We start from the raw sequence: 23,840 nt of genomic DNA, 5'->3' as shown, positions 1-23,840 counted from the left end.
GAAAATATTTGCAAATGAAGCAACTGACAAAGGATTAATCTCCAAAATTTACAAGCAGCTCATTCAGCTCAATAACAAAAAAACAAACAACCCAATCCAAAAATGGGCAGAAGACCTAAATAGACATTTCTCCAAAGAAGATATACAGATTGCCAACAAACACATGAAAGAATGCTCAACATCATTAATCATTAGAGAAATGCAAATCAAAACTACAATGAGATATCATCTCACACTGGTCAGAATGGCCATAATCAAAAAATCTAGAAGCAATAAATGCTGGAGAGGGTGTGGAGAAAAGGGAACACTCTTGCACTGTTGGTGGGAATGTAGATTGATATAGCCACTATGGAGAACAGTATGGAGGTTCCTTAAAAAACTACAAATAGAACTATCATAAGACCCAGCAATCCCACTACTGGGCATATACCCCTGAGAAAACCATAATTCAAAAAGAGTCATGTACCACAGTGTTCCTTACAGCTCTATTTACAATAGCCAGGACGTGGAAGCAACCTAAGTGTCCATCAACAGATGAATGGAGAAAGAAGATGTGGCACATATATACAAAGGAATATTACTCAGCCATAAAAATAAACGAAATTGAGTTATTTGTAGTGAGGTGGATGGACCTAGAGTCTGTCATACAGAGTGAAGTAAGTCAGAAAGAGAAAAACAAATACCATATACTAACACATATATATGGAATCTAAGAAAAAAAAATGGTCATGAAGTACCTAGGGGTCAGATGGGAATAAAGACACAGACCTACTAGAGCATGGACTTGAGGATATGGGGAGGGGGGAGGGTAAGCTGTGACAGAGTGAGAGAGTGGCATGGACATATATACACTACCAAACGTAGGGTAGATAGCAAGTGGGAAGCAGCCGCACAGCACAGGGAGATCAGCTCCGTGCTTTGTGACGACCTAGAGGGGTGGGATAGGGAGGGTGGGAAGGAGGGAGACTCAAGAGGGAAGAGATATGGGGATATATGTATATGTATAACTGGTTCACTTTGTTATAAAGCAGAAACTAACACACCATTGTAAAGCACTTATACTCCAATAAAGATGTTAAAAAAAAACAAATAATAAACAGATGGACAGTGGAAAAAAAGAAAGAACCACTGAACTCCTCTTTATCTGGAAGCCCTCCCGAGATCGAGCCGTTCACTCTCAATCACAATACTGTGCAGAGCTAACATTCATATTCACAGGAGACCCGGATGTGCCCACTGGTCGCACCAGGTGCTCTATCACCAGAGCGCCAGGGAACTGGCCGCGCTCCATGCCCCCAAGCTGTGTCCGGGGCTACGTCTGAGCCACAGTAACAGAGAGGAACATAGGCCTGGACAAGGTGGCAGGTCCTGAAGCCCATCATCTGACTGTGGCTTTGCAATGGAGACTAAATGCACGTCATGCCGTGGGAATGAACTTCAGCTCGTCTGTGCCACCTCATTTCTCACACCTGTGGTCACCTCAGAGGCCTTGGAAAATGGCCCCATTCTGCAGTCAGGGCTGAAGGCAGAGCCAGAAGGGAAGGAAGGCACAGGGAGGCCTGGTCTCCTGTCCCAAAGCCAACCTCAAGACTTGTGCTATTCTTCAGTTTTTCTCCTATGTTCGGTGACAAGGAGTCTTTGGGACCCGTGCATTAAATCCCGCAGGACACAGTGCGTGAAGGAGGAGCATGCACTGTTCTACCTTGATACTTATCGAAAAGCCACAGGTTATGTAACGTTTTTAAAGAAAGCTGCTTTTTTTTTTTTTTTTTTTTTTCCTGGTACGCGGGCCTCTCACCATTGTGGCCTCTCCTGTCGCCGAGCACAGGCTCCGGACGCGCAGGCTCAGCAGCCACGGCTCACGGGCCCAGCCGCTCTGCGGCACGTGGGATCTTCCCGGACCGGGGCACGAACCCGTGTCCCCTGCATCGGCAGGCGGACTCTCAACCGCTGCGCCACCAGGGAGGCCCTCTTGATTTTTTTTTTTTTTTTTTTTTTTTTGCGGTACGCGGGCCTCTCACTGTTGTGGCCCCTCCCGTTGCGGAGCACAGGCTCCGGACGCGCAGGCGCAGCGGCCACGGCTCACGGGCCCGTGCGGCACGTGGGATCTTCCCGGACCGGGGCACGAACCCGCGTCCCCTGCATCGGCAGGCGGACTCTCAACCACTGCGCCGCCAGGGAAGCCCAAAGAAAGCTACTTTTGACTAAACATTAATCTCGATTTAAAGCTGAAATGTATTCAGTGTCTTTAAACAACTCCTTGAGAGAACAGATAAGTAATAGCAAATAGTTCCGGTTTAGAAGACCTAAATTATTCCTCAGCGCCTGTGTCTTCCCGATTAAAAGAGGTTCCCCGTGTTCATTCCCGCTCTCCCTCCAGAGTGAGTTTTCAAAATGCACCTTGCCAAGCTTTCACACCCTCCCCACTCCCCCCATCTCCTCTCAGTGAGGCACTGAGGCCCCTCTGCTCCAGCCAGGGGAGCTGCACCTTCGCTCCGGACAGACAGCCAGCCCGGCCACTCGGCCTGCACCCACACCCCACCGGGGGCCCTAACTATGTCACAGCCTCAGCTCTTCACCCCACGAGAGAGCCACCTGCCCCGACAGCTGACCCTGGGCTGGGTAACCCCAGGCATATGCCGCAAACCTTCTGCGCCCTCACCTTCCCCAGCTCAAAAACAGGGGTGATGGCACCTACTTAGGACTGTTATAAAGATGAAACGAGTGATCCACGGACAGCCCTCAGCACAGAGCCCGGTGTGGAGGAGATGCTCAGTCAACAGCAGCTGGTATCGTTCTCAGTAGATATCAGGGGAGGAAGGCCCAGGGCTGCAGGCAGCCCCCTGGTCCCCACCCCCCTGGTTCAGAACCCAGCACAGAGCAAGCGGTCAAGAGATGCACTGAGGGCTTCCCTGGTGGCGCAGTGGTTGAGAATCCGCCTGCAGATGTAGGGGACACGGGTTCGTGCCCCGGTCCGGGAGGATCCCACATGCCGCGGAGCGGCGGGGCCCGTGAGCCATGGCCGCTGCGCCTGCGCGTCCGGAGCCTGTGCTCCGCAAAGGGAGAGGCCACAACAGTGAGAAGCCCGCGTACCGCAAAAAAAAAAAAGAAAAAGATGCACTGAACCAAGCTGCACAAGTGCTTCACAATGTTTTTGCTCAAATCTCTAGATTTTAAAAAACCGTTTTACTAAAATTCTGCTCAAAATGAGTGGGCTCCTGTTTGGGCCTGAGTATACGTTGAGAAACAATCTTTAAGTGATTCCTTTAGAGTAAAGGATTTGGTCTAAGTTTTACAGCACCTGGAAATGGAGGGTCAGAGTCAAGTTTCCTCCTCCAGACGCTGCTTCTCTAGGTACCTACAGCTCATCTGGAAATACTTTATTGCCATCTATTACATCAACTAATCAATAAACCTCAATTCAATTCTGGTAAAACCTGTAATGTTAAAAAAAAAAATCCAGAAGACATTGGAAAAGTCAGCAGGAAAAAAAAAAAAATCTTGATTTCCTTTTAAAACCATGGTTCTTACCTCTGTAAAATGGGTGAACTCAAGGGCTATACGTGTTCACCGTAAGTGCAATTAAGATGTGTAAACATAGAGATCTTACACGTAGGACATTAAGAGCTCGATTTAATAAGGCCCCTTCCTCCAAAGCCTGGACGGTGCCCACTGAAAATCATTCCAGCGAGAGCCTGGTCAAGACCTCCAAGGTCATCGGTGACAAATTCCATGCTCTCCTGTGAGCCCCACTGCCTTGTCGAGGAAGAGGCCCGGAGGCTGGTCCGGGTTGGCTGGACGCTGTGGGGCAAATTCAGGTTGGTCCAGTTTCCCTCAGTCCCCTCCTCCCTCCAAGCTGCTTCCTCCGGGCAGGTCTCCTCCAAAGAGACGGCGGCAGAACTGGAGCAGATCACTTGGTTTAAGCCCCGTTTTTGGCACATAATCCAAGCACATAAAAAGGGAAAACGTACTTTAGAAAAAATGGCTCTTAATAGGCACCCTTGGAACTCAGCACTCCAGTAGGGAAAAGTGTCAGAATACCCAGTTTCATTCTACTGTCAAAGACAGCAGCTTCAGAAACACCCCGTTAGAGCATCTCTCTTACTCTCTAAAATGCACATTTTTACACCCATGTCCGGAAGTGCCCAACCTGGCCTATAAACTACATAACCATAAAATGGGACGACCTGAGGGCAATACGCATCCTGGAGCCCCGCCCCCACACGCACTACCGGGGGAACAGTTCCGCGTACTCGCCTAACACTGAAAGGGTCTTCCCACAACTGAAGCGCTGTGGTCAGTAGTAATCAAAGCAGCCCCAGGCGCATCTTAAAGAATCTACTTAAAGGCAAGCTTTTTAAAAGTAGATCTTATTTAAAGGCAAATGCAGGGGGTGGGGGGAATGCATGTCCCTCAAACAAGTTTTCAGATATTTTTCTTGTAGGAGAAAGAGAGAAAGACAACAACTTCCTTTTCAGAGAAAACACTTTATATGGTCTGTGCTTTAAAGGCTGTAAGCAATATTAAAAATGAATGACAATAGCCAGTATTTCTTTCCTGGGCTTAAATACAAAAAGGAATCCTCTACCTGTATCACTTTCTTCCACCAACAAACAGAACCTCAAGGTGGCGGGTACAACACAGAACCTGCAAATGCCGTTCCAAAACCACATGGTGAGACACTGGAGGTCTAGAGCCCTGGGTTCTCAAGGTTGACCTTAAAAGACATTAAAGAAGGAGCCATGGGGGGAGGGGGAGATCTAATCTAGTTACCAACTCGAACATCCTCACACAATTCAGATTCAAGGGCAGGTGGGCACTTTCCAGGCAGAAAGCTCAGGGAGACTAAAGGAAAGGCGGGCTTTGGAATTCCACCCAGAGAAATTCAAACCTGGCGGTGTGCAGAGGGGCCTTCCAGGATCCTGGTCGCAGTCCTAGGTCGCCAGGTCCCCAGAATCAGCAGCGTGGCTGCAGAGGCTGGGAGGGCCGGCGGCTGGGGGGAATTGGAAAAAAGAGCCTGACGGTTGGGGCCCCGAGGCCGGGTGACTTTCTGGGGCTTTGGGTCCAGTAAAATCCCTCCAGGAGGCTCACCGGCTCCGGGAACCAGCTGCTCAGACGAACAACCCGAAGGCCCAGGGAGCCGGCACTCCGAGCCTCCCGCGCCTCCCGCGGGCTTTGACGTCGGCTCCTCCCCGGCGGCCCGTCCCGGAGGAGGACTGGCGGGCACACCCACGTCCCGCCGCGCCGCCCACCCGCGCGGGGCTCCCCTCTGGAGCCCCGGGCTGGGCTGTCGCCGCGGCCGCGCGGGCCGGGGAGAAGGCCCGGAGGACGGCCGGGCTCGCCCCCGCCCGGCGCTCCGGTGGGCGGCTGCCGGCCCGGCACCGGCTCCCCCGGCTCCGCTCGCCGGGGCCGGGGCCGCCCGGCCGCTCCTCCAGCCCCGCCCCCGGCCGCCGCGAGGGCCGCCCGGTCCCGGGGCCCGCCGCACGCCTCCGCCCCGGACGAGCACAAAGGCGCGCGCACGGCGCGGGGACCCCCGGCCTCCCCGCCCGTCGCCCGCGCTGGCAGGTGTCGCTCGGCCGCTGCGCCCCGAGTCCCGCGGCCCGGCCGGCGCGGGCGGTGGAGAGGGGGTCCCCGCGCCGCCCGCTCCCACCCTCCCGGCCCCGTCCCGGTCCCCGCGTCTCACCGGCGCCCCCGGCCCGCGCCCCGCCGCCCAGCCCGGCCGCCGCCGGCGCTTCCTGCTCGCGACTTCCTGGGGCGGCGCGCGGAGGCCCCGGCGGCCCTTTCACTTTCCTGAGGCCGCGGGGCGCCCGGCCGGGCGGTGGCGGCGGCGGCGGCGGCGGCTCGGCCCCTCCCCCCCGACCCATGCCCTCCCCGGTCCTTCCGCGGCCCCGGAGCGCACCCGGGGGCCCAGCCAGCCCCGGGGAGGCCGTGCGGGGCGCCCCCACGAGGAGACCCCGGGCCACCGCCGCTCAGGAGTCCTCCCCGCGGTCCCCGCTCCTTGCACCTGCCTGCGGGCGCCCGGGCTGGAGTTCGAAAGTGACCAAAGAGGAGCTCCCCAAGGACCCTTTGTCCTCAAGGTAAGTCCTCCCCGACAGCAGCGGAGCCGAAGGGGGCCAGCCTTGATCTCCTGGACATTATTCTTATTACCTCCTCGGAGGGGTCAGACTCATGAGACTAGCCTCGTATTAGGTGAAAATGGGGCCCACGATCGGCTGTGGTGAACCATCTTTGATCACACCTGTGTGTGTGTGTGTGACACGCCCCTCACGTGGCTGTGCTGGAGAACCTCACTGGGTCTCAGTCACCCGAACCCTCCCCGGTGCCGTAACAGGCTTCCCACCTCACCCAGGAACAGTGTTCCGCGAATCCCACGCTCACTCCTCGCCAAAAAGTGACCTTGGGCACCGCCCCCCACAAGCCCGATTATTTTCCTGGGGTACCTGCAAAGCACCCGCGGTAGACACATGGCATCTAAATCCAGCCCAGGTGCCCAGCTCCCAGGAAAGCACCTCCCTGGAAGGGCCCAGTGAGGCAGAAGGCATGTTTTGCTGAAGAAATTGCAGGAAGAAGTCTCCCCCTGGTTAAAACAATGCTTCAAGTTAAAACCAATCCAAGCAGGAATAAAGACGCTGACGTAGGCAATGGACTTGAGGACACGGGGAGAGGGAAGGGTAAGCCGGGACGAAGTGAGAGAGTGGCAGGGACATATGTACACTACCAAATGTAACATAGACAGCTAGTGGGAAGCAGCCGCACAGCACAGGGAGATCAGCTCGGTGCTCTGTGACCACCTAGAGGGGTGGGATAGGGAGGGTGGGAGGGAGGGAGACGCAAGAGGGAGGAGAAATGGTGATAAGTGTATATGTATAACTGATTCACTTTGTTATACAGCAGAAACTAACACACCATTGTAAAGCAATTTCACCCCAATGAAGATGTTAATAAACAAATAAATAAAACCAGTCCAAGGCCTGGCAGTAACTGCCCAAAGAGGTGAGAAGGAGAGTGTGCACAGCCTCCGGGCAGGTACCCAGCTCCTCTGCCAGGCCTGTGTTTGGGGACACCCTGCTATCCTTTCCTGTTGGCTGAGTTGGGTGTCGAATGCTTCGCTTCTGTAGGCTTTGAGAAGCGTTCTCAGTGCAGGAAGGAGACTAGCCAGCCTCACTGTCGCCCTGAGGTTCAGCCGCAGGGTGGCCGCTGGTCCCTCATCCTGCAGGGGAGGGGGCCCGCGCCTCCTGATTTCTCCCTCCCCTTGGCGGGGTCTCTTTCCGCAGACCTCCTCTCTCAGACAGTCCTCCTCCCTTCCCTAACTCTCCATTCACGGTGATTCGAGCCTGCCCAGCCTGGCACACCTCTCTCTCCCCGAATCACCCCGCTCTGCACCCACCCCAGGCTCTGCTCCGGGCTCCTCCTCTCTCCCTGAGCTTGTGCATCAGCCTCCCTGCCTGCAAGCTCTCCCTCCCCAAATCCACTCCTCCAGCCCTTCCAATTGCCTTCCTAAAGCAGATGGGAGCCTGGCGTTCCCGATGAGAACCCTTCAAGATGCCCCTCGGGGTCAGGAGAGAGCCTCAGTCCTTAGCAGCTGGAAAACAAGAGCCTAACCCACTCTTGACTTCACGACCAAAGCTCAGGACCGCTCTTTTAGTTTCCAGCACTTTCTCACACGTTGAGTGGCTAGTTCTGCCTTAGCCCTCCAGACCCCGGCTCTTCCTAGTGAGCTCAAACTTCGAGACCCAGGTCAAGTGTTTGTTCTCTCAGGCCATCTTCACTGCTTTCCCAGGGCACTGTAGATACCTCTTGCTCCTGACTTAGCACAACAAACTGGTACTGGTTACTTCTAAATCTATCTCCTGGCCCCTAGCCTGGGACTGGAGGGGTTCTCGGGGCCCCGCCCGACTCAGAAGGTCTCATTCACGTTTGCCAACTGCAGGAGCAGGTGCGGAAGGACTCAGCGCAGGGTATGCTCCGCGGTTCCACACCATTTCCCACCCAGAAGAGGGTGATGTTTGAATGGCACCCCGGGGAAAACCAGACGGACCTGAGGTGTCTAGATAATATTTGCCGAAAATCTTCATCTATTAATTTTACAAAGATTAAAATAGTCATCTTTCAGAAAATATTAACTTCTATATTAATCCTTTGTATGATTGTAAGAAACACCTAAAAATGGATTAGGGAAGGTAGTACATTTGTATGAAACCTCCAAATAAAACAGTTCACATTTTGAAACGAAAACGTGTGATTGCCTTGATGATCGTATCAGGTGTTACGCTCGAAATGGCTGCCCGCAAAGCTCAGGCCGGGGGCGCGGCTGGCATGTCACCCTGGAGACACTTTCTTGGTGCAGGCGGATGATAACTTTCAAGTCTTTTTTACAATCACACAAATCGCGCAAAAGTTGAAACTATTTTTAAGAATCGGATACTCTTCCTTTTCTTTCTACCTGTAATATTGACATTTCTTGTGTGAATGAATAAATGAATTTCCAACCCAGTTGAACTTTTCATATGCAGCATTTTGAACTCATGACACAGCGTGGGGACCGGTGGCGGTGTGCACCGAGGCTGCCGCTGCCACAGCCCACAGCCAGGCTTCCAGAGAGGTGAGTGCAGGGTGCCCAGACCTGGGGCTGCCCGCTCCACCCACCTGCCTGGCCGGGCCTCTGCTTTAACTCGAGACGTCCACGCTTGCTTTGAATTTATTGTGATGTTTATTTCAGAACAAGAGGAACAGACCAAATGAGAGGCACATTCACTCTTATCCAACAGATGTGTCTTGGGTGCCTACCGGGGCCAGGGCGCGCCAGGCACTGAGGCCTCAGTCAACTGGGGCCTTGCCTTTGCAGAATCCACGGAGCAAGAGGCTTGCGGCAAGAGCGGGCGGTCACTGATGCCAGCGTGAGGAAGGGACTTGGGTTCATTTCCTGGGGCGGCCCTAACAGAAGACCTCAGACTGAGGGGCTTAAGACAATGGACGTTTATGGTCTCACAGGTCTGGAGGCCACAGGTCTAGATCAAGATGCTGGTGGGGCTGTGCTCCCTCTGAAGCCTCCAGGGGAGAATGGGTTCCGTGCCCTTCTCTCGGCTTGCGGTGTCGCTGGCGAGCCTGGGTGTTTCTTAGCTTGTAGGTGCATCGCTCTAATAGGCCTCTGTCGTCACCTGGCCTGTCTGTGTTCACATCAGCTCCTCTCCGTGTGTCTGTGTCTCTGTGTCCCCCCTCTTGTAAGGTCACCAGTCATGTTGGATTTAGGCTGTACCCTACTCCGGGAGGACTTCAGCGGAACTGACTGTATCCGCAATGATCCTATTTCCAAGTGAGGTCCTGTGAATTCAGAGCTTCCGGGAGGGACATGAGTTTGTGGGGCGGGGCCGGAGGGGGACATTATTTAACCTGCTAGGAGGCTAAATAAGTCTGAGCAGGTGGTGGAGAAGGCAGTCCCAGGCCTGAAGGGGCCAGGGGAGTGAGGCGTTCCTGGGGCCCAGGGCGCTGAGGCTGTAGAGGGACCCCTTGGACCAGGGCGGCGCTTTGGCAGAGGAGCAGCAGGGAGTCCACAGCCCCACGTCCCCTCTTGCCCTCCAACTGCCCTGACTGAGGAGGTGGGCGGAGGCCGGCGGAGCCCCCCCCCGACGCAGTGCAGCCCAGGACAGATGTGGGCCTTCCCCGCCAAGAGCTCCCAGCTAGTGGAGAGGTCACACGACAGGTCACCGGCCGTCGTCACAACACTGTGTCACACAGTGCAGTAGGGGACACGGGGGGTGCAAAAGAGGGTCACCTGACCCAGACTCGATGGTCACGGGAGGTGGCATCTCGGCAGCATACGAGGAGCTGGCCGAGCGCACGGGAGCACCGCGGGGACGGAAGCCCGCAGGCTGGTATGGGGGGGCGGGGGCGGAGCGGGGAGAGGGAGGGGGAGGGCGAGGCCCCCGCGGCCGTCTGGGGATGGTTGTCTGGGGGCGCAGACTTCAGGGAGGCCCCAGAGGCCCCAGAGCATCCAGCTGTCAGGCTCGGGCAGCTATAGCTGGACGGCGGCGTCTTCGCGGAGAGGCGACAAAGCACAGACAGACCTGGGGGCAGGGTGCGGGCAAGGAATGAATTTATACTTGTTGCGCTTTGGGTTCCCGTGGGGTGTCTCGGTGGGGCTGTTGACTGGGGTTGGATGTGTGAGTCTGGAGTCTCTGGAAGAATCCTAGGTGGGTGACAGAGGCCTGGTACAGACAGCAGGGGAGGAGAAAGCTTGCCCGGGCCGGAGAGTAGGGCCGGGCCCCCAGGCGTGCCCGTACCTAAGGGCCAGGCAGGGAGGAGGGTCTGGAAGCTGTGGATAGAGCAGAGGAAAAGCCCGAAGGGAGCCCCATTGACGCAGTGTGTGCTGGTGGGGAGGGGGTGGGCGTGGAGCTGGAGGCTGCAAGGGAGTCATTGTCTACTGGCCTCACCCTGAAGCTTCCTGGGCCGTGGGTGGGGTGGGCGGAGGCCTGGGTGGTGGTGAGGAAGGAGAGCAGAAAACCATTTCAGGAAGGTTGGCTGCGCTGGGGAGAAGGGAAGGGCCCAAAACTGGAGAAGGACTCGGGGGGTGGGGGGGACGACGACACATTTCTTAAACGCAAGAACGTTTTCTTTTTCTTTCTTTCTCTCTCTCTCTTTCTTTAAAATATTTCTTTCTTTATTTAGGCTGTGCTGGGTCTTAGTTGCGGCGTGCACGTGGGATCTAGTTCCCCCTCCAGGGATCGAACCTAGGCCCCCTGCATTGGGAGTGCGGGGTCTTACCCACTGGACCACCAGGGAAGTGCATGGACATTTCCAAGTGTAGACGGAAGTTGAGAGAACATTATAATGAAGCCCCAGGCATCTACCCATCGCCTGGCTTCATCAATGATCAATGCACCACCAATTTTGTTTCCTCTCTGTCTTGACCCACTTCCTGCCTCAGGATATTTTGCAGAAAATCCCAGACTTTATATTTCACCTGTAAAGTTTCAGTGTGTATCTCTAAAAGATACAGTTTTAAACATAATCACTCTACTATCATCAAGGCTCCCCAAGCAAGAATAATTCCACAATAGCGTCAAATACCCAGCCCGTGTTCTCACTCCCCTGAGTGCCCTGTACATGGTCTCACTCTGTCAGTTTATTTTCAGATGGGGACCCAAACAGTCCACACGTGTGTTGTCTGATGTGTCTCCTAGGTCTCTCCGTCTGGAGATTCCCCTGCCTCTTTGTCCTAAGCAATTTCTTGCTGTTGTCACGGAGGCCAGGCCATTCTTCTTGCAGAGTTTCCTACACTCTGCATCGTGCTGATCCCATCGTCATGATACCGTCGAACATATTCTTTAGGTACTTCCTGTTTACAACCTGAAACCGGCAAGGAGCTCCCGACGCCTGATCAGATTCGGGTCGATTCAAGCCAGTGAGGCTTCTGGCATCTGCCGTATTTAGATGTTCCTTTTGCCTACGTTCACTACGTTTATTAGAAGTAGAATTCATAGCTGTGAAATGGTGACATCATAATTCCATTGTTTCTTTTTTCTTTGCTAGCCTATTCTATAAAGAGAAACTTCCCCTCATCAGTTAGTTAACTCTGAAGCACCATTCATACAGGAAAGGCAGGATACATGTGGAATTCCTTTATTTGCCACTTGTCAAAATAATGAGTTGGCTTTGCACTATTCTTCAAAAGTTAGCCATGAGTTTTCCTTTCTTCTGCTTTTTGACTCTCCACACTAGTGGGCTGGGCCACAGTTGCTGCATTTGCATCCATTCCAGTTATTCTCCTTGTTGAATCGCATGGGCCAGTGAGTCCTTCTGACATGACCCGGGTACCTTTGATAGTGTCCTTGCTTTCTAGGGTGACAAGATGTCCTCACAAGCTCATCCCATGCACCTCCTGCCCCAGGCCTGGAAATCAGCCCCTTCTCACGGGAGGCCCAGGCCCCAGAGCAGCCGGAGGGGAGGGTGGGCGTAGTGCTTGAATGACACATGGCCCTCCAGAGGCGGAAAGACAAGGAATCCAGCATATGTGAGGAGGAATGAGCCTCGGGCTGGAGCAGAGACAATGGAAAAAGGGCAGAGAGCCGTCACTTTGCAGGTGGGCAGGCACGAGGGGAGGGTTCTTCCCTCTGTCCCCTTTGTCGCAGAAGGGAGTCAGTTGTGGAAGTGAAGAGGGAGGTGTTTTGGGGAAATGGAGAGGGTTCCGGGGAACCATTGGGAACCCTGGAGAGGGGATAGCAGGTGTGGCCCGGAGACAAGACGGAAGGTCACGAGACAATGAACTTCTCTCAGCGCCGATCTGAGAGGTGGTGCAAGCGTGTCCGTGAGCCCCAGCGGCGCTGAGAGAGGACAGACAGGCGGACAGCTCCACTTGGGAGGGTCGGCTTTCGCCGCGCCCAACTCGCAGGGAAGACTCACTCCTTTTCCCTGGTCTTAAGAAAGAGGTGGGCTTCCCTGGTGGCGCAGTGGTTGAGAATCCGCCTGCCGATGCAGGGGACACGGGTTCGTGCCCCGGTCCGGGAAAATCCCACGTGCCGCGGAGCGGCTGGGCCCGTGAGCCATGGCCGCTGAGCCTGCGCATCCGGAGCCTGTGCTCCACAACGGGAGAGGCCACAACAGTGAGAGGCCCGCGTACCACAAGAAAAAAAAAAAAAAAAAAGGAAAGAGGTAACTCTGACACCTGCTGGAGGGTTGGGTCATCCATGGTAGAGAGGCACTAGGAATGCAAACCTACTATGTGCAAAACAAGCTCTGTGCTAGTAGTGGGCATTGCAAGGAGAGATAAGACTGGAGAAAAGGACCTTCTGCCCAGAAGCTCTGTCTCTGCAGGGAAAGCAGGAGGCGTGTGCGTCCAGCGAGGAGCAAACATTGCCTGGGGAGGGCGGAAGTGGGCCGAGGGCTCCCTGCGGGGAGCTTTGAGGATACCCGGCTTCAGAGCTCGTGCAAATGCCTCCAGCTTAGAAAGCAGAAAAGCATGAAATATTATTAGAGAGATAAGGAAACAGAGCGTGTTTCCTGACCGTGAAGGAGTTTCATTTTATCTCCACTGATCGAAAAGCAAGAATTTTAGCAGTACGGGGCGCTCAACCGGTGAGCCGGGGAGATTTTTGATTCCATTGCTAATGTTGTTGGTAAAGTACAGAAGGAAGAGCCTCCCACTAGAAGCACATCTTGTATTCCAGGCAGACAAGAGTCCCCACAGCAAGGAGCCACAGCCTGACCAAGAATGGAGGAACAGGTCTGCCGGGTCCCCAGGGGCCCAGAGAGGAACCGGCCAGGCCTCCGGCTGCCTCCGGCTGCATATCTCTTGATTCAATCCTAGTGGACTCATGTGTTCTGTGAGTCACTCCTTCTGTCCCCTCCCAAGGCTCTCCTCCTGGATGGGAAAAGCCCAGGCAGCAGCCTTAACAGCACTTATCCTCGGGGATGTCAGAGAGCTAGATCTCGTCCGCAAAGCAAGAGGTCTAAGCTGGACAGTAAAGTCGCAGTGCACTCATCATCTTTAGAGACGTGGGGAAAAGGCTAAGAGTGGAGAGCAGTTGCCTCTGGGCTGTGAGGAGAGGCACAAAAAGAAAAAAGCCGTGTATTTTCAAACAGAATAAAAATAAACATTAATGTTAAAAAAAAAAAGGTAGAACGATGTGCTTAGCCTAGGCAATGGCTTGTTAGCAGTAGGATTTTAGACCCCGTGTTGCCCGAGTTAGGACGCATTTGGGGGACAGGAGCTTTGTACGTCCTATGATAACACCTAACACTTGAGGCAACTGCCATCTGCAAGGGCGGTCCTTGGCAAACTGCTCGTGTAAGACAGGTGGGCAAATGTCCCTGCTTCCAGGGCCCTGGCAGTTTTTCCTAGTTGAGAGCTTTCTTGTTCTGCTTCTGTACTGGGGTGAGGGGAGTGGTCGCTGGAAGATGCCTGAGTGCCTTGGGCGTAGCTGGACCCTGACTCCAGCGGGGCTGCTAGAGAGGCTTGCACCGAACGCGGGGACTTTCGCTTCCATCAGCCAAGTGTTCCTGGCAGTGGAGCTCCCCTGTGGAGCTCACGTGTTGCCCGAGCCCATCCGCTGTAAATTCCTCTTAGCTTTAAGCCTATAAGGTCTTAGCAGGTCAGGGAAAGGGAAATAGGAAGTTGGTCCATCAACTAGGGAGTCACCCCTCAGCTGAGCTAGTGCAGATAAATGGGATAAGCAAGTTGGAATATTTTTATAAGGTCTTCAGCAAGGCTCGATACTTTTCAGCCTAGGTGTGGTTTGGTAAAATATGTGTTATAAATCAAGGGGCGGTACTTTAAAGCTCCCTCTGGTCCTGTATTTGGTGCTTTACGCAGAGAGGGTACTTTTACGTGAAACGATATGTTAACAGCCTGGTGGGAGAATGCAGTTACAGTGGGCCCTCTGTACCCTTGGGTTCTGCATCTGTAGATTCAACCAACCATGGATGGAAAACATTCGAAAAAAACAAAAAAAAAATTCCAGAAAGCTCCAAAAAGCAAAACTTGAAGTTGCCACATACCAACGACTTTTGACACAGCACTGACATTGTATTAGGTATCAGAAGTCATCTAGAGATGATTCAAAGTATACGGGAGGATGTGTGTAGGTTATATGCAAATAGGCCATGTTATATAAGGAACTTGAGCATCCTTGAAGTTTGGTATCTGCGGGGTGGGCATGGGCTGGAGGGTACTGGAACCCCAACAGAAACAGAGGGACAATTGTACTCCTGTTCTCTCTACCAAACCTTAGCGGTCTTACCTACCCATCTTTTCCCAGCCAACATGGAGCCTGGGAAAGTCCGACCTTGCACGGCGAAGGTCTTTGCCTAGTCAGCTGAGTCTACCAGGGGGTAGACAGGGGGTGACAGTCCACAGAGGCAACTCCTCCTCACAGCCTCCACTAATGACCTCGGCTCTTGCTGTGGTCACAGGAAGCCTTGGCCCTGGGGTCCTCCAGGTGCTACATTTTCTGGTTCACCCATTGTTTAACTCCTACGGTTGAAACCATTAGTCTTTAATCTTTATAATCAAAATCCTTTCTAAAAATCGACTCACGTAACTCTATCATAAATGCAAGTCATTGGCTATGGCGTTGTTTCTTGACCGTCACTCGGGATCATCTTTCTGAACACCAGCCGTGACCCCGCAGTGTACGGTGGCCTGGCAGGAATCTGGAATCTGGGGCTCTGGAATCTGAAGATGCAGGTGCAAATCTTGACTCCACACGTAGCACTGGGGGACCCTGGGGACACCATTCCAACCTCCTGATCACCGGGACTTCCCCGGGGGCTGACTCGAGGGTGAACGAGGTCACGTGTTAGGATGTGGGCTCCACGAAGGCAGAGATTTTTTTACCTTTTTTGCCCAACCGTGAATCCTTATCGCCTAGAACACCCGGCGAAGACACTCAATAAACCTTGGTTGTTGAGTGACGAGTCCCAAGTGTGAGTCAGATCACAGAAGCTGTGGAAGCACAGCAAATTCGTGTGAATAATGATCATTCGAGGACATAGGTTCGGGGGTTGAGGGTGAGAGAGAAGTACAGAGTCCCTTTCCTCAGCTTAATTTGTTGATTTGCCATTTTGTCCTAAAGAAATGGAGTCTGTTTCGCCGCTTGCTCATCTTCAGTATGAATCCGGTTAAGGTCTGGTTATGGGACATAAAGTCAATAGAGGTTTTAAAGCCAAATACGCCTTCAAAGTTCCTATGGATCACTTCACAGCCATCCTTCTGCCGGCAAAGCAGGAGCCTCGGCGGGAGGACAGAGCGCTGCTTCTGTGCCCGGGAGAGTCAGAGTGGAGCCCAGCCCCGAGCGGCCACGCGCCCCCCGCACGTGGCCGGCAGGGTCCCCGGCCTGTCTGCGGCCACGGCTGCGCCCACGCTGGCGCTACGAGGTGTGTCACGCCAGGAAGGCTCTCATGTGCCTCAGCTCCTGTTCCTCGAACGTCGGGGCACCGAGTCCTCCAACCTGTAAGACGCTGTCCCTGTTACAAAGACGACGAGGATGGTGCCAGGAGCTCAGTATCAAGTTGGTACAAAACCACGGAGAGCCTCAAGCCGCAGAACCTGAAAATCCCCCCAAATCCTTAACAGGTCACAGATTTTCTGGTTTTAACTTAAACAACGAGAAAGGGCTTTGGGGGGTCATCCCAGAGCAGGGGGGAATGAGGTACCCAGAAAAGACACCTGAAATGGGATTTTCTTAGTAACACAATGGAGTACAATTTCCTTAAGTAACGCCCCCTACATGCTTCAAACTTGTATTAACCATTCCCATTCATTCTTTTATCAAATCTTGACTGAGTCAAGATAATTTTGGTATATCCTTAAGGTGACATACTTTTCAGTCTTTTAAACACTTTCGAAGAAGTTTGGACATGTCACCCCATAATGCTAAGTGATAATGGCAAGTGATAAATAAAACGACTTCGATTAGGTACAAACATTATACATACCCATTCAAAAAGACCGGGAGGACGCGGACCAGGTGCCAGCAGTGGCATCTCTCTCTGGGAGGTGGGGTTAGGGGTCATCTTTATTTTCTTCTTCATACTTTACCGTATTTCCCCAATTTGCCAGGAGCGTTTAGTAATTTTTAATAATCCGAGCCTAGGCTCTGTGCTAGACTGCAGGGGTCAAGGCCCTGGGGCCCTTGGGGAGGCTGACCCCGAAACACAAGGCACGACTCTGCAAGGAGGGCGAGAGGCACAGCCAGAGGGGTGGTCAGAAGGAGCCTGAAGCAGTCGGGAAAGGCGTCCCCAGGAGGTGACATCTGGGTAAGGTATTAAAGTCGAAGAACTATTCCCCAGGTAGAGAAACAAGACCCAGGTAGGTCTTGCGTTTCAGAAAGAGAGAATGACATGCACGGATCTCTGAAGGTGTCCTGGAGACACGTGATCTAAATAGTTAATGACAGCTAATGTAGATGGAGAATGAGCCTTAGGGGAAGTGCTTATCTTCACAAATAATCAAGGAAATACAAAGTCAAGGCACCAGGAGACAGCTGTTTTGCCCAGCAAATTAGCAAAGAAGAGAAGTGACTTACAGCAGACCAGGAAGCAGCAGGAATCAGTCACTCTGCTGGAGAGAGCGGGCCCAGGCCGGCCGTTCTAAAAGGCAACGTGGTAGTAGGTATTTAGTCTTAAGATTCCTTCCCACCGGCCCCGTAACTCTTTATTCTCTATAACCAAATTCTACAGAGTCGGATTTGAGATGTGGACAGAGATGTCTGCACTCAGATGTCCATGGTGATTCTCTTTATTTCTTCATTCATTTCTTTATCTGGGGAAGTAGGTTCCCAGGTATTTGTGTGTGACTTTGCTACATCACTGACGCATATGACTATGTATTCTTCTGTATGCATCAAATATTGTACGATCAGTGAATTAAAAATGTGAGTTAAACTTAACACATTACATTTCTCCAGCATCTGGGGCTTCCAGAACATTCTCATTCCCACCGTCTTATTTGATCCTTACGACCTCCTGCAGGTTGGGTAGGGTGAGCCTGATTCTGGGAAGAGTGGATGTGTCACTCAGCCTGCAGCCTCCCCTCCTGCTCCTTGCTCAGAGAGACTGATCCATCCTTAGGCCTAGAAGGTGCAGCCCCTAGTACCATGGGATCTCCCACCACCACTGACCAGAGCAAGGTGACAGGTAATATCAAACATAGAAGCAAGCTTCCTATCCACTAGTCGGAAAGGATATCCATTCTAGGTTGAGGCACTAACATGTAGCCATCAGATATCATAGTTTTGGTAATTTTTTCAATAGCATGGATTAATGTCAAACTTGCCCCAAATGGGTCTGTACTTTTTCTTCCCTCATTTCCTCATAACCCCTAGTATATGACCAGGGACCCAGCACTCACTAAGCCATAGTTATTTAACTGACATACTGAGAGAGCCCCTGGAAAATGGAATCTGATTTAAGGAGAATTAAAAAAAACAAGATATGAGCTAGAAGAAAAAAAGAATGAGAAATTGATATACTTCACCTTTTTTTTTTCTTTCCCAAGTGTTGCATGAAGTACAACTCTGTTACACAATGCTACCTAACACCACGATCACAAGCTTCTTTGATTGAGGGCTTACTGTGTGCCGGGCACTGCTATGAGAGGGGGTGAGGGGAGCACAGGCGGGCACAGGTGAGCACCGTCTGTGCCCTCAAGTTGCTGCCCAACCCGAACGCCAGCCGGCCCAACTTCCTGATGTCTCCTGGCTCCACCCCGTCTGACTGCATGAACCTGTCCGCCCACTGCTGCTGCTAAATTACTGAATAATTCCACGACCTGGATGGAAAAGAATTTACTTCCTTTCTGGACTACAGCATTCTCAGTATCCTTCCATGAAACCGCCTACCTCACGTAGGTGTGTAGGTGTGTGTGTGTGTGTGTGTGTGTGTGTGTGTGTGTAGCTGTTTATTTCCTCCTTGTCAGTTGTCACTTTTATAAGAGACATAACCTCAAACAGTTAAAAGAGTTCCTTTTACGTGAGAATCTACTCGTCTGTATCTTTCTAGAAACTTCGGTCTCTTCCCACCCTCACGTGTATCAGTGCTAATGGATATAAGCATTAAACATAATCTGTTTTTCACAGACTAACTTCTGATTGTCACGATTACCTGGCTGAAACATCTTTGGCAGTTTGATCCTCTCCGGGAAGACACAATTGAAAATGACCAAGACGGCCTGAAGTCAGACCTGCCTCAAAGACCCATGGATGACAGAACGCGCTTGGTTACTGTGTGAGTAACCACAGTGTAATTATCAACAAGAATAGCTAACATTTACTAAGTGCTGAGTAACAATAATACAATTATGAATAATAATAGCTAATATTTACTAGGTGTTTTACAGGGTGCTAGGCCCGTGCTAAGCTCACTATGAACATCTTATTTAGACCTCACAACAGCCCTAAAAGGGCAGTGAACTATTACCTCCGTTTTACAGATGGGTAAATTGGCTTCAGAAGCAAGCAGAGCTAGGATTTCAAACCTGGGTCTGATTCCTACCCACTAAATGCCATAAAAACTCCATTTTAAAAAAGAAGTTACAAGGCCTGTGTTTTTATATCTACCTATGGATATACCTAGAAGTGTATGTTTATAAATGTGCATATATATATATATATACACACTAGTTCAATTCTCAAGAACACAAGTATTTTAATAAACCACCACACATTTCCACACTGAAGATGAGCCTGAATTCATTTTGTTGAAAGTCCCTGCTTTTTATCGGAGCAGTCTGTAAACAAACACAGAAACAACCCTGTTTGCACTTTGCCGCCTCCCCTCTGCCTCGTCCTCCCCGGTCCAGAAGGGACAGGCTCAGGGCCTCAGCCAGTCGCCATGGCAACTGCCAGGCAGCCCCGACCCAGCTCGGAAGTGGGTCAGAAAGGTGTGGAACACGGGAAGCGGACCCCCGGGAGGCCTCCAAGTCACCTTCCTCCCCCGGGGCGGTCCCACCGTAGAAGCCGAAGCCACTATCCCCAGTCCCTCTGGGCAGAACCAAGGATCGGGTTTCCTTCACTCCTTCTTTGGGCGGGGGTGGGAGAAGTAGAGAGAGGAGGGTCTCATTTATATTTAAGAAAAGCAAGAAGATACTTTCTGCCTGGGGCAATGGAGCTGGGAGGAACCGCGGTCCTTCACTTCCTCGGCTCACCTGAAGCCCTGCCGCCTCGCCCCTCCCTTCTCCACGGAGGGCTCATCTGCGCACGCTCCTTGCGGTGGGGGGAGAGGGAGGGGGAGGGGAGGGGGAGAGGGAGGGGGAGGGGAGGGGGAGAGGGAGGGGGAGGGGAGGGGGAGGGGGGAGGGGAGGGGGAGGGGGGAGGGGAGGGGGAGGGGATGGGAACCCCCTCCCGGGGGGTGATGGGAAGGGCCGGCTGGGGTATTAGGGCAAATGCCTCCCTGTCAAGGTTGAGAAGTAGGATTTCCTCCTTTTTCCAGTGAAGAGACTCCTCCTAGAGAGGCCTCCCCTTTTTGTCTCCGGGAAAGGAGGAGGGTGAGCTATGCCACAGTCTCGCAGGCCTTCGGGTTTTGAAATCGCTGCTTCTGTGATCACCAAGGACTTGCGTGTCACGTGGGGCTTAAGGGTCAGGGAGTTTGGGGCTGCCCGGCATCAGGCTGGCCTAATGAGGTCTTTCTGGACTACGCAGGTCTCATAGGGAGCGGGTAGGTGGGGCTTTCTACCTGCCCTGAGCGGGGAGCGGCCTCTTTCTGGAAGGAGTTTCTGGGCTCTTTGCTGCGGGAGGCTGGGAGGCCGGTCCTGATGTTTACCTGATCTTGCCTTATTTGGACGATTGCTAAACCTGCAGGGTAGTGACATTACTATAGATTGACTGAAAGATTTGGGGGGGGGGGGGATTCTGACTAATGTGTATAAGCCATAAATCCAGTTGTAAATTTTAGGATCTAATAATTCAATGGCTAGGCACCCAGCTGCTTATGATGTGATCCAGGGCAGGGTGTGCTTAAACTACTTTCTGAGTCTTTTAATCGAAGGCTCTCTGAGCCAGTGGTTCTCCGCTTGGTAGATGGTTAAAGTCACTCCCAGAAAAGCATAGCTATTCCTTTAAATCAGAGATCTGGGGGGCAGTAGGGTGTAGTGATTGACAGCAATAGCTTGAGGCAGATGGCATGGTTTGAATCCCACTGGCTGTGTGATTTTTTTTTTTTTTTTTTTTTTTTTTTTTTTTTTTTTTTGTGGTACGCGGGCCTCTCACTGTTGTGGCCTCTCCCGCCGCGGAGCACAGGCTCCGGACGCACAGGCCCAGCGGCCACGGCTCACGGGCCCAGCCGCTCCGCGGCACGTGGGATCCTCCCAGACCGGGACACGAACCCGTGTCCCCCGCATCGGCAGGCGGACTCTCAACCACTGCGCCACCAGGGAAGCCCTGGCTGTGTGATTTTGAGCAATGTCTTTACCTCTCTGTGGCTCCCTTTCCTTAGCTGTACAATGGAGAAATGACAGCGAGGAGTTGTTAAGATAATTCATATATAAAACTCTTCAAACACCGCCAGCACAGAGTCAGAACTTAGCAAACATTACTGGCATCTCTAGAGAAAATTTGAAAGTTGAATTTCGGACATTTATTTTTATATGCAAAAAAGCTAACATCTGGTTGCATATTCTTGATTGTATTACCATTCCAGATCTCTAATATTTAAAATATTTTGAGGTATTATTATAAAAAGACATACCCCATTGTAGTAAATGTGGCAACTGATAAGTATAAAGAAGAAAATCATAGCCATCTGTCCTTCTAAAGTCCCCACTTTTTCCCACAAGAAAAACTGTTAATTTGGGGTGTTTACAATGTTTTTATCTTTGCAACTAACAAACAATATAATTGTAGGGTCTTGTGTGTTAATTTGCTTGTACATTGTTTCTTTGTTCAGTAAGTGATGGATTTGGGCCTGAGATGTGGCTAAGATTGGCTTCCCCGGTGGCGCAGTGGATGAGAGTCCGCCTGCCGATGCGGGGGACGCGGGTTCGTGCCCCGGTCCGGGAGGATCCCACGTGCCGCAGAGCGGCTGGGCGCGTGAGTCATGGCCGCTGAGCCTGCGCGTCCGGAGCCTGTGCTCCGCAATGGGAGAGGCCGCAGCAGTGAGAGGCCCGCGTACCGCAAAAAACAAAAAACCAAGATTGCAACCTTCCATCATGCTGTTGTTTCAGAGGGAAAGGTTGGCATGCGATGTGTGTTCTGGAAGATCTGTAGATTGTTCAGCTATTCACCTCATGGGTTTGGCCTTTGTGTTTACTCAGGCACTCCTACCCTCCCCCATCTCCCCATCCCCCAGCAACATCACACAACACACCTGGGAGGGGGGTGGGTGGGTGTGAGGAGAACTTTCTATTAATGATATGTGATTTCTTTGTTAGATCTTCATTGATGGCATTATATAGCTATCATAATAAATAACAATACATTAATAAAATACAATTTTTGATCCCCAGGGCAGCTCTTTGAGTTTGGAAGGGTTTATTCCCCTCAGTTTACAAAATGGGAAACTGAGGCTCAGGGCAGGTGAGTTGCCTGAGGCCACCAAAGCTAATAGGCCATGGGAACCCAGAATGTGAAGTTAGGCATTCTGGCTCTAGGTGAGTAATATTTCCACTAAATGATGCTGACTTTAAGACCTGTTTTCCCTCCATTTAGATCAATTTTTAAAAATACTTAAATATTAGATTTAAATTAATAAAAGGTTGGGGTTATTATTATTGTTGAAGGTATTAAATCTCAAAAGCAACTAAGAGCACCATATGCAATATTTAGATTTAAGATGAAACACAGTTATTTGTATAATTTGCAAAAACACATTAAAATTGGATATACAAATGTACGATGGCCAAACCATATACAGAGATAGAACTCTGACCCACAAGTTGCAGCAACAAGCCCAGGAAACAAACCCACTATCTACAGTAACCATCGCAAGAAGCCAGCCTACTGTAGGCCAGACTGGCAGGAAGTCAGTTGCTAGCTCTACTAACTGGTCCAGGAACAAATAATAACCCCTTTAACAATTGGCTCCAAACGGCCAGGACTCGATTATAACTGAGAGGCACCCTAATTTTTGCCCCCCTTTCCCCTTTAGGACCAACCAGAGAAAGCTGAGTTTTTACCATAACCAAACACATGGGATGTCTTGGTTCTCGCGAGCCCTCTGGCAGCTTTCCCACACCCACAGCCTGCAACCAGGGCACCAACCCCTTTCCTTTTTCCCGCTAGAAAGCTTTCCCACCCCTCTGCCTGCCTTAGAGTCTCTGCCAAAATGCAAGTGATGGTGGCTGAATCCCTTGCTATAGCAAGCCACGAAGAAATAGTCTTTGCTTGTTCTCATTGGGTGGTCTTTGTTTATTTCCACACACAAAATAGAGATTCTTTTAAGTAAGAGTGATAAAGGAAGAACATATTTCCATCTCACCAGGGGATCTAAAGGCCCAGATGGACTGGATTGCCTTGGCTTGGTTGGAGCATCCACTGTGTGCAAAACATGAGGTGCTGAGGGGGAAATGAAGATGAGGGCGGCATGGCTCCTGATACCCAGAAATTAGACAACCACCCGGATGTCGGTCACATGAGACAGAACTTGTCTTGTGTATTTGATGAAGATGGTTAAAGGTACGATGGGAATTAACAGAGAGACAGTGACTTGAAGGATCACTAGAAACTGCAGGAGGGAGTTGTCCAACATTTAGAGCAAAAAATTAAAAATGCAAAGAAATATGGTTAATATATACTAATAAAAACTCACTACTTAAAATTAAATTTTGCATGTTGTCACACTCAGACCTTTAAAATTTATAGGTAGATGGATGGATGATAGCCAGATAGATGATACAGAGAGCTGAAGTCCTTTCCTCTTTCTCTAAGCCCCATTCCCCTCTTCCTCCACGAGGGCACCCTTACCGTGAATTTGGAGCTTTTTCTGGAAGTGGTCTCTTATCCAGTCTTTGATGAGTGGCTATGACTTTCGATAGGCAAGGCTGGGTGAAGCAAGACTCCCCAGGGAGAGAGTCTGGCACAGGCAAAGGCATAGAAATGGGGAAGTGAAGGATGTACTGGGGCAAGTGCCTGTGGTTTTCTTTTGTCTGAAGCATCTAAACCAGTATAGGAAGGGGATGGTGCGCCGTGAGGCTGAGAGGATGACTTAGGGCTTGAACATGGAGGGGCTGAATGCCAGTGGGTAAGGCTGGTCTGCATTTGGGCTTCGGAGTAGAGGAGGAACGTGAGGTGGCGAAGAGTACCAAAGGCTGGAGATAGAGGGGCTGAATTAGAGGCCATTGCTAGAGCTCACACGCTGGGATCAGGGCTGGTGACAGACAAGTTGGGAAGGAGATCATGAGGGGCCCTGGGCAG

General features: G+C 51.7%; 1 protein-coding gene across 11 annotated transcripts in view; it reads right to left on the bottom strand.

The window, feature by feature from the left end:
• The window catches only part of SLC37A1 (solute carrier family 37 member 1), an 88,628-nt gene that overhangs the window by 63,660 nt on the left and 1,128 nt on the right, over positions 1-23,840 (bottom strand). For 2 of the 11 annotated variants that reach the window (XM_067035176.1, XM_067035171.1), the window contains exon 2: positions 17,022-17,085. The exons of 2 other annotated variants lie outside the window; for them this stretch is intronic. The gene's annotated coding sequence lies outside the window, so the exon portion shown is untranslated. Of the gene's footprint in view, positions 1-4,891; positions 5,323-5,683; positions 5,771-17,021; positions 17,086-23,840 lie in introns of those variants that run through there. 7 more of the 11 variants (XM_067035170.1, XM_067035169.1, XM_067035172.1 and 4 more) reach the window with 7 other exon arrangements.

The sequence above is a fragment of the Kogia breviceps genome, chromosome 5 (assembly GCF_026419965.1).
Source record: "Kogia breviceps isolate mKogBre1 chromosome 5, mKogBre1 haplotype 1, whole genome shotgun sequence".
Lineage (NCBI taxonomy): Eukaryota > Metazoa > Chordata > Mammalia > Artiodactyla > Physeteridae > Kogia > Kogia breviceps.
Note: the sequence above shows the minus strand (reverse complement) of the source record. Positions and strands in the feature narration are given on the sequence as shown.